Source organism: Micropterus salmoides, unplaced genomic scaffold (genome assembly GCF_014851395.1).
Source record: "Micropterus salmoides isolate LMB-PRFRI ecotype aquatic unplaced genomic scaffold, ASM1485139v1 Ms_hic_scaffold_10, whole genome shotgun sequence".
Taxonomy (NCBI): domain Eukaryota; kingdom Metazoa; phylum Chordata; class Actinopteri; order Centrarchiformes; family Centrarchidae; genus Micropterus; species Micropterus salmoides.
The window spans coordinates 32,012,777-32,024,353 of NW_024040041.1; positions in this window are offsets into that span (position 1 = coordinate 32,012,777).

Consider the following 11,577-nt stretch of genomic DNA (forward strand, 5'->3'; position numbering starts at 1 on the left):
GTAAGCAGCATTCAAATGTTTGTAGATGGACGAGGTGGAGCTAAATTAAAGCGCTTTACATCCTGCTGGGAAGAACCCTGCACACATTTCAAATAGTGACACAGTTTCATCCATAGATTCATCATGAAGTTGAAAGAAGTAAGAAGTATCAGGGAAACTTACACCACTGTTCTTGTAAGTGACACAGAGCGGCTGAATGTTACTGATTCACCTCTAATCTCCATCCATCTGCACTGACAGCCTGACCGAGTCCTGTTGCCTGCTCAGGAAGGAACTGGTTAAACAGCCTCAGGCTTCCTGGCAACAACTGAACTTGATTTAGAACAAGATGAGCCAGTAAACACTGTCAACACCATAAAGGCCAAATGTCATGGTACACGGCTTTCATTGTAATCTCTAAGATCCCTTTCTTAAGTACCAATACTACAATGTAAAAAATGTTCCATTAGAAGTCAAAGCTTTGTTTTCAAAATTCTACTGAACCTCTAAGTTAAAGTACAGAAGTAGGTATTAAATATACTTAAATTACCAAAACTAAAAGTAACGTAGCCCAATGTAACTGATGCCATACTTTTGATTTCTTTCTTTGTGATTGAGCTGTACACAAAGCAGAGCCGTACCAGGGTTTATAAATTAACAAGGGGCAGAGGGCAAAGCACTGCGTTTGGTTGGAGAACACACTAACAACAGGCTCTTCCTCTTGGTGTTTTGTCCGCACTTCTTGGTTCACTAACATAAGAGATACAGACACACAAGTTATGACCAAGTAGTGCAAATACAACAGAGTAATCTTAGTATACTGGTATGTAGTTTAGGCCATGTTTTTATGTTACATGTTGTTTTAAGCACTGGGGCTAAAAGTCAAGGTTTCGGTAGCTAAGATTTCGGTACAGTGGCCCCAGCAATGTTAGCTATCATGCAGTAGCCTACACAGAAGTCTACTGAATTTTTGGTGTTGCGCCTTTTGCCTTTAAACTGGAGATAATTCCAGCCCTCAGCTTCAAGGGAAGTTTCTTCATCTGTCCCTGTAAGAAATGACATCACAGGACTGACATGTACAGACCACATAATGGACACTATTATTACTATATGACAACATAAAATGCAGCAGTTGACTGCTGATTGCAGCTGCAGTTTGCACTCGTTTTGTTTTGATTATTATGATTATAGCAGCTGAATTGGTGTAATGCATGGATCGGCTTTGCCATTTGCATTTTACCCCACCTCTACCGGTCCCTGTAGCCTCCCATGTTCCACCACTCAAAACTCTGTCAGCAAACAGCGGCGCTCTCAGTTATTGCGGCCACAATATTTTCATTTCTTCCAACAGCGTGCTTCATGTGTTTCCCCAAGTCTGGACACTGATCAGGGAACCGTCACGGCTTGATGGTATGTGTAGGAATGTGTTTTTTCTTTGTTTTGCTCTTTTGGTGTGCCTGCTGAGTGCTTGGTGGATTTGTTTGGTGTCTGTCTCTGTGTTCTGCTCTATCCTCGTGCTCTGGATGCAGCTGGTGGACGTGGTCGCTTCTGCTTCTGCCTGCACACCCAGACTCATCTCAGCCAGCCAGCCAGCAACTGTTGTTAATTCACTCTTTTCTCTGTTTCAACCTCAGACCATAAGCCCAGACCCCTGACTCAGTTCTGTCAGCCAGCCCAGCAAAACCCAGAGCACTGGAGGTCAGTCGGGTAAACTTGCGTTCTCTCCTCTGAAAGTCCGATGTGAGCAGATTCATGTGTAACTTAAGCTGGGAACTGCACAGCCTTTATGTGTAGCCCCTGGTCATAAACCACCGAGGCTTTCATCATACAGACTTAGGCATGTGGGTTGAAAAAGCAATAGACAGAACCCCAGATCTGTGTTTAGGTGCTGTGTCTCAATTTGGATACTTCCATTAGTACACTAACATATACAGAAGTACACTGTGTACACCATGTACTTACTCACGTAGTGCATGTACTTTAAATTGAGTTAATAAGGAATTATGTCGAACAAACTTAAAGAGGTGGTATTATGCTCATTTTCAGGTTCAAAATCTTATTTAGAGTTTGTCCTGAACAGGTTTATGTGGTTTCATTTTCAAAAAACACCATATTTTCCTCATACTGCACATTGCTGCAGCTCCTCTTTTCACCCTGTGTGTGTTACGCTCTGCTCTTGAGCTACAGAGTGATGCATCTTACTTGTACAAAATCTTTGTTGGGAGTTGCACATGTGCAGTTCCCAGGTAAGGACTACTAGCCAATCAGAAGCAGAGAAGGGCAGGTTGAAAGAAACAAGGTAGTGTGATCCAAATCAAAGCCGCTTCAGTAACCAGCAGATGGTATAAGTTACTCACAACAGTTAAGTCCACAACCACACAACATCATTGTTCCACATCTTACCATAAACCACTACAAAAATCACCATATTTCAACTCACCATATGTTAGCCAACATTTATAACAACTCTGCACTTGAACAGTCTGAAGTTACATTGCCATGTGTATTATAAATATAATTCACAACCAATAAAGCATACTTACAGGTTGTGATTGTGGATTTACAGGCCCAAACAGAGTCGGAGTTGCGTCGTCTTTTAGGACTAAACGTTGAACTGTTGCCGGTGTTCTGACGATCTATGCTGCCTTGCCGAAAAATGCGACCATAGCGCAAATCGTTAGACTCGACTCTACTCGGCCCTGCTCTGTTTTCCATTGCTGATAGTACCCAGAGATAGTACGTAGCTTGTCGTCATAGCGACGCCACACTCAACTGCCGCAACGTAATGTTCAGTGCGACACACACACCAGCGATCCACACAGCTTTCTCTTTTTTAAGTTAAAACGTGTCAACCTTCCTCAGAATGCAAAGACAGATAAGCGGTATGAAAAGCTTCCAGCTGTGTTTTCCTCTGCCGTTGTTGCTGCAGCGGTCTGTGTGACGGCGGGAGCAGAGGGCTCTGTGAGCGGGCGGCTGGCCGGCCTCACACGCTCCTCCCGCGGGTTGCCGCCATCACTTCTCGTAAAACTGTAAATATTGGAAATCTACACAGCTGATTTCTCACCTCAAAGCTTCTCAGAAGTGGATTTACTGATGAAATTACATACAGAAACTGTAAAATATAAAACTTTCTGTTGCCTCTGTCTGGTGCAGCAATGATGATGCAGTGAATAGTGAATATTCTCTCTGATCAATCAGCCGTCTGTCGTGTTTTCACGTTACATTTTAGTTTCCCTCAGCTCGCTTGGAACCTCGACGGAGGTGAGGTGATATGAAAAAAAGTACCTGGAAGCAGGTACAGGTGCAACATTTCTACAATGGGAAACCAAACAAAGGTGAGTCGAGCCAAAGGGCCTCCGCTCAGACTAGCTTGGTTTGAGGGCGTGCCTGACCCCGCTAGCCGCTTGGCAAGCTTTATGACGCGTTTTCATTGTGATGTCACAAGTAAAGGAAGTGAAGGGCTGGACTACAAACGGGCTGTTTTCAAGCAGTTCAGAGCAGAGTTTTCTGTGGGAGATGGGAACTCCCTTTGGGCTTTTTCACTTTGCAAACCTGTTACATGCACAACTCAATAAAGCAGAGGGAAAAAGCCAAAAAGCAGAATACCACCTCTTTGAAAGAAGAGGCCAGGGTGAAATTTGATTACTGGACCAGAAGATCTGGCAGTGTATCAGACACTACACTGGACCGCCAAGTTTGTTCTTTTAATGTTCTTCTTCAGCCCCCTTTTCGTCTGTGTCATTTCGTTTTGTTGGTTAGGCTACTACACCTGGTAAATGTTGCAACATTACGGTGCTGTAGTGTAAAAAGTGCTTTGAGTGGTTGTAAAGACTGAAAAGGCACTATACAAATACAGAGCATTTACATTTCCTGACTCACACAGTTGCTTGCTTGACGGGCTGATTCAACGTAATGGTTAAGGGGATTTTTTTAGGAGGGGGGTTACTATTTGTGTTTTTTCCAGGAACACATTACTTGTTACAAACTGGATCTGCCAGTTAAAGACTATAACTATTCAGACACATTCAGGTTGGCCCAATCACATCCAAATTCCTAAAGCAGTTGATTTTCTCTGTGACTCTGTGAATTTACTGACTATTTTCTACAACTATTTTCTACAACTACAAATTCCACTTTCAGAGCAGAGGTGCTCAGTAGTTTTGCTCCAGTAATACTTTCATAGATCACCAAAGTTATTACAGGGGAACATGAATGTCTGAACCACATTTCATCACAATCAATCCAACAGCTGCTGAGATGATTCAGTCTAAACCAAAGGGGAGGAGTGACTTACGTTGCCAACCAGAAAGCCACAACGCTAGCAAGCTAAAAATAGAAATGATTCCCTAAACCTGTTTACAGCCTGTAACCATTAAAACATTAGAAACACAAATGTGGGAACAGAGTATAACAAAATTGATTTTTAAAAGTATAAAGTGTCCCAAATTAGAAAATAGCTCAAAATAACTCAAAGAATTTAAGTGTTTGCAAGCTCATGAGACAAAGACAAATGCCCTGCTCTGTCGGGACAACGAAGTTCTATCCGTGTTTAATTTTTAAAGCAGACAGAAATAAAGTTAACCCCATATTTGCCTTAGAAATGTTTCTTAAATGGTCAGAGATGTCAGAAATACAGGATTTGATTTGTGGTTAATGCGCTAAAACCTTTCTTATGAAGGCAGAGTTTTCAGAGGTTACTTACAGCAGTAGAAGGGCACGACTCGGCCACGCATGAGCGCAGGGCAGGCAGGTGATAGTCATTCATTTCCGATAATATAAAGCATATCTATGTCACATTTAAGAGGGGAAAATTGAAATATTTTGCTTATTACTCAGCAATATGGTGTGAGGGTTTTTTGTATGGATGATTTGTTTGTCTAACTATATGCTATATACTTTTAAATCCCTTCTTAAAACATACTTTTATAGGAGAGCCTTTCCCGATCTTATTTGACTTTATTTTATCCCTTTTATTTTATTTTATTTTACTAATTTTATATTAATTTTTCATGCTCTTATCTTGTTTTTTTTGTATTATTCTTTACACTTGTTAAAGCACTTTGTAACTTGTTTTTGAAAAGTGCTCTACAAATAAGGATTATTATTATTATTATTATTATATGTAGTTGTAACTGTTTGTAATTGTGAAATGTGATCTTTGTTTTTGATTAAAATGCAATAATAAAAAAAAATGAAATTTTGACTGAGTTGGAACTGTTTGTAGAAATTACAAAAAGTTTAGACATTAAATTTAATTAAATTGCCCTTGGAACAAGAATCGGAGCAGAGTTTTCTATGGGAGATGGGAACTTCCTTTGGGCTGGACTTTGGGCTTTTTCACTTTGCAAACCTGTTACACGCACAAAAAAAGAGATATAACTCAATAAAGGAGAGGGAAAAAGCCACAAAGCATAATACCACCTCTTTGAAAGAAGAGGCCAGGGTGAAATTTGATTACTGGACCAGAAGATCTGGCAGTGTATCAGACACTATACTGGACCGCCAAGTTTGTTCTTTTAATGTTCTTCTTCAGCCCCCTTTTCGTCTGTGTCATTTCGTTTTGTTGGTTAGGCTACTACACCTGGTAAATGTTGCAACATTACGGTGCTGTAAAAAGTGCTTTGAGTGGTTGTAAAGACTGAAAAGGCACTATACAAATACAGAGCATTTACATTTCCTGACTCACACAGTTGCTTGCTTGACGGGCTGATTCAACGTAATGGTTAAGGGGATTTTTTTAGGAGGGGGGTTACTATTTGTGTTTTTTCCAGGAACACATTACTTGTTACAAACTGGATCTGCCAGTTAAAGACTATAACTATTCAGACACATTCAGGTTGGCCCAATTACATCCAATTCCTAAAGCAGTTGATTTTCTCTGTGACTCTGTGAATTTACTGACTATTTTCTACAACTACAAATTCCACTTTCAGAGCAGAGGTGCTCAGTAGTTTTGCTCCAGTAATACTTTCATAGATCACCAAAGTTATTACAGGGGAACATGAATGTCTGAACCACATTTCATCACAATCAATCCAACAGCTGCTGAGATGATTCAGTCTAAACCAAAGTGGAGGAGTGACTTACGTTGCCAACCAGAAAGCCACAACGCTAGCATGGCTAAAAATAGAAATGATTCCCTAAACCTGTTTACAGCCTGTAACCATTAAAACATTAGAAACACAACTGTGGGAACAGAGTATAACAAAATTATAGTGTTATACAAAAGTATAAATTGTCCCAAATTAGAAAATAGTTCAAGCCGAAGGAACTAAAGAATTTAAGTGTTTGCAAGCTCATGAGACAAAGACAAATGCCCTGCTCTGTTGGGACAACGAAGTTCTATCCGTGTTTAATTTTTAAAGCAGACAGAAATAAGAGTTTTCAGAGGTTACTTACAGCAGTAGAAGGGCACGACTCGGCCACGCATGAGCGCAGGGCAGGCAGGTGATAGTCATTCATTTCCGATAATATAAAGCATATCTATGTCACATTTAAGAGGGGAAAATTGAAATATTTTGCTTATTACTCAGCAATATGGTGTGAGGGTTTTTTGTATGGATGATTTGTTTGTCTAACTATATGTAGTTGTAACTGTTTGTAATTGTGAAATGTGATCTTTGTTTTTGATTAAAATGCAATAATAAAAAAGGAAATCTGCTACCCTGAAATCATGACTGAGTTGGAACTGTTTGTAGAAATTACAAAAAGTTTAGACATTAAATTTAATTAAATTGCCCTTGGAACAAACAGATGAATCAACTATTAAAAGAAAGTGCAATAGATGACATACAGTTTGATATTCATTGCCACCAATAATATATTGTAAATCAATCATTGTCCTGTCATTGTCCTGTATTGTCAACATGGGTAATCTATTTTAAAACCTAAAAGCCATGCTGTGAATGAGTTTGATTATAACATCTGTTGAAGGATCCTGATAGAATAACATTAAGTTTACAGAAAAATAAGACAAAAACTCAAGTGATGATAAACCAATCATGTACCCTGCCTTTTCTCCAAATTATTTCAATCACACCTGAGAAAGAAGTTAAATAACCTCAGACAACTTTCCTGGAGTATTGCAATCTAAACAGATCAACAGACTAGCAAGAAGAAAATAAATAAAAATGGATCTCAGCAAGGCATGTTTTATCCGGTGCTGTCTGCCTCAGTTTCTAACACCAGATGGTGCAAAAAAACAAGACTTTTCATAAGCGTTGATGTTCCTGATTATAAATAAACTGGAGGTCAGCATCTACTTTACATTTTCCTATGCGCTTCTACGTTCAGTGCAAGTTTCAGTAAACATATTTTATTTTAATTTTATTTTTATTTACATTTACATTTATTTAAAAGTGCAATAAGATAACTTTTGTTTTGAATTTGGATCCACAGCCCAATCCCCAGGACGATCATGTAATCATCAGCACTGCTGGGAGAGGGATGGCAAGCCCACTAAGTAGGCAACACCTGTGGAACAGGAGCAACAAATGTAACTACATCTAGAAGAGTAGAGCTGAGGAGATATTTCATGAATGTTATATGGATAAAAGGAAGTATGCTTGCTTATTTGCATTGTTCATTTCCAAGAAAACACATTTAACTGTGAGACAGCTCACATCATATCTGGGAACTTTGACATGAAAACCTGATTTAGTTCAAACCTGACAGATATTTAAGCTTTCCAAAAGCATCACCTTATTTTCCTCTTCCGTGAATTTTGCAGATATACAGTACATACAAGATGCTTGGTTGTTTTCTGTACGATCAAATTACATCCATGCAGAGTATGAAGTTATTACTGGAGCAAAACAACTGAGCACCTGTGCCAGTGGATGTTATTGTAGAGATACATTTTGATATAAGTATAGTTTTTTTTTACTTAATTTTAAGTCTTTTCTGAGTCTTTTTACAGTGGAAATTGGAAGTTTTACCTGGCTTGGTAATTGAAAAATGTTAAAATCCAGGTTCTTTTACTGTCACTAAGATTTACGATATTGTACTGTTAACTAAAAAAAACAGTATGAACTGGTTTTTGATTACTTTCACAGTATTTTACAGTTCATTTACTTGTTTAAAAAACAATCTATGGCTGTTTTTTGCAGTATCTTACAGTTAACTCATTTGTTTTATTTATTTTTGTGTTATAATAAACTTTTTGTTTACCTAAATAAATATTGACTTGGCAGGAAAAATGAACGAATGAATGAAATTAACTGTATGTTCAGGCTCTATTAAGGCACATGGTTAAGAGCAGGTAAATTTTGAATCTGTTGAATTACCACCCAATAACTAGCATGCACTGAAGCCTTAATGTTACTTAAACTGTTAATTAAAGTTACTTCTATATAGCTTACTGTAAAAGGTTTACAAAATGCACTGACAAAATAACCAAATGTGTCCACACATCAACTTAGATATGTTGAAATTAAAATGAGCCTTGTGTTGTGTGCAAATTTCTAGCTAGCTGCTGAATTCACATGCTAAATGCACATATTCATCAATGCAAACATGGAAACATCATTGATGGACTTCATACTGATTTATGAACAAATAAAAATTGTGACTCACCCAAAACATAGTAAGTTGGGGATAGATGAAGAAAAGAATGCATCCAGCTTTACATGTGCAGATCCAAAATGCAAAAAATATTGCATGATACAGTTACCTAAGATACTCGTTGATTAACAGTAAAGTGCTGTATTTTAGAAATACATCATGGTGCCGAAAAAAAAAAACATCAATAGAGTGTAGTTCAACAGATTTTCTTTTGTATTACCAGTAAAGTGCTGTATTTAGAAATAACAGGTTAATACTGTTCAAATCTTGCTGTAAAGTGACAGCAATCATTTTTGTGGGTCGGTGTTTCAGTTTACTGGCAGTTTTGCTCTAAAATACATGGTGACCCCTGATTACAAAAGTTGTTGTGTGTTATGGGGCACCCATAAACTGGTGTAATGAATTTGATTTATCATCATCTACAGACTGCAGACATTACGTTTAACATGCAAGGATATTTTAAGCATTATAATTATATATATATAATTATTATTGGTTCACTGACGCACGCAACTGCGCTGAACTAGGTTACCTTTACGACCTGGAAAAAAAGTTGATTGCCCTGATTGTCATTGGATACGGAGCCCCTGAAGGATCACTGTATGATGTTACGACCCCGGCTCTCATGGCCGCAACAAAGGAGGAGGATGCAACTCAGGTTAAACAAAGAATAACATAAATGTATTTAAAATAATACAAAACAAAAGAACAATGTGGCAGAGCGGTGTGGAAGGCGCAAGCACCGACGCTGGCGTCTGGGCGGGCAGGCCTAAATAGGTTGATCTTACTGGCCAGATGCTCCCAATCTCCTTAATTCCCTGCAGGGAGAAACACAGACAGCACACAGTACAGAGGCCCAACACCAAGACCTCTCGGGGCGTCACAATGAAAAAAAATGGGTACGAGGTAATTAAGGTAATTCAAATATGGGAATGACATACTACCTTGTGGCCACAAAGTACTACCTCATTCCCATGGTTTAATTAGATTATTATTTTTTTTTAATTCAGTGATCCTTCAGTGCCTTGTATAATTCACAGTCTGTGTACAAGTTACTGATTTGTATTTGTGGATCACGAAGAGTTTGTTTGTGGATTTTACAATATATTTGTGGATTGCTTTTTGTGCCCCCCCCCCCCAAATAATAACCCCATTTGCAGAAGAGTTGGGATATTTTCTAAAAATGCTATAAAAACAAAAATCTCTGCTTTGTTAATTTATATGAACCTTTATTTAACAGACAAAAGTGCAAAGAAAATATTTTCAATAGTTTCACTGACCAGCGAAATTGGATTTTGTAAATATAAACACACTCAACAAAAGTTGGGACAGAGTTAAAATTAAAGTGCACAGAACATTCAAGTAAAACCCGTTTGGAAGACTCCACAATAAGCAGGCTAATTGGTAACAGGTGAGATTTCATGATTAGCTATAAAAGAAGCATCTGACAGAGGCACCGTCTTTGTAAGTAAGAACGGGTCTCGGTTCACCCCTTTGTGAAAAAATTGTTAGTCAATTCAAGTGGAATATTTTTCAGTGTACCAGAACTGAAGAAGTCCTTTGGATGAGGGACGAAACGTCTTCTAGTATCTTCAACCAAGTCCAGTTGCTAGTGATGGCGAGATGAAGCTTTATGAAGCATTGAAGCTTTCCATCCAGTTGGTTCACTCATGGGCCGAAGCTTCACGGTGCTTCGTTTGCTCTACTGTGCCATCAAGTGGACAATAAATGTGAAACAGGCAGAGTGATTATAACGGGAACACGGCTTTGGTGTGTGAAGCTTTGAATTGAATAAATTAATGAATGATGTTTGTGATGCCAATACATGACTTTTTAATAAGGTGTCTGTCTGTTATGATAGAATGACAGGGTCAGAAGGAAAGTGGAAACAAGGGAGAGGGTTGTGATAACTTGGTTTGTGACTTTAGATAATAGAGACAACATTTTATTCATCTTTATTTAAAAATAACCCTTCCACAGTGTTTCAGGTGGTTTCTTTTTTGGAGATGATTTTACCTGCTTTAGAAAATTATTATTATGATAATATGAGTTTAATTCTTACCAAAGCCACAAAATGTCAACACTTTCTTTTCCTCTGTTTCATCACAATTTTTGAAGTTACTTGATCAAAGCAATTCTGACATAAGTTGATCAACTTTTTTAGTCATTTAAAATGAGCTGTAGATAAAATCTAATTGTGTTCAAGATCAAAAGTCCACAAAATGTTGAGGAGGGTCCGTTGCATTTTGCTGCTCCTTTGGAATCTCCTGAATCAGTCACGTACGGCCGGCTCGCGAGGCTTCGAACGTCACCACATATGTCATCAACACAAGCCTCGATACGCGCTTCACAAAAATCATCCTGTATTACTCGACACACGCTTCGCAGCCTCGATACGGACGGACACATCACTACCAGTTGCCCTTCCCTTTAACCTTCTTTGGATTTCTCAATGCAAGACTGCAGAGAATTTAGGTCTTTCAGAATCAACATTACATAATACCTACACATAGTACTGGTGATTTTTGTTTTCATTGTAATTTGGAATTGTGGATTACCTGCAAAGCTAATGACATTCCCATGAGTCTCAGCTAGATAGCTTGCTAACATGCTAAACTTTACAATGATGAACATGGTAACATTATACCAGCTTAACATTAGCATGTTAGCATTGCCATTATAAGCTTGTTAGCATGTTGATGTTGGGGTTCAGCTCAAAGCAATCTGTGCAGCCTCACAGAAACACCTGTTGGAATGCATTATCCATCCATCCATCCATCGTCGAACGCTTATCCTGCCTACAGGGTCGTGGGGGGAATGCATTTTATTGTTTCTATTATTTTGTCTACCCTATTAATATTAATGAGGGTAGGCTACAAACAGAATCTCTGTATGAAGCAATACAGATCAATGGCGTCACAAACTGCAGCCTCCAAAATGACCAGACAATTGAATCAACATGTCTCTAAAACCATTTAAACACAAACTGAATATTATGACCATCATGAAGGAGGATTTACTGCAGGACAGTTGGAT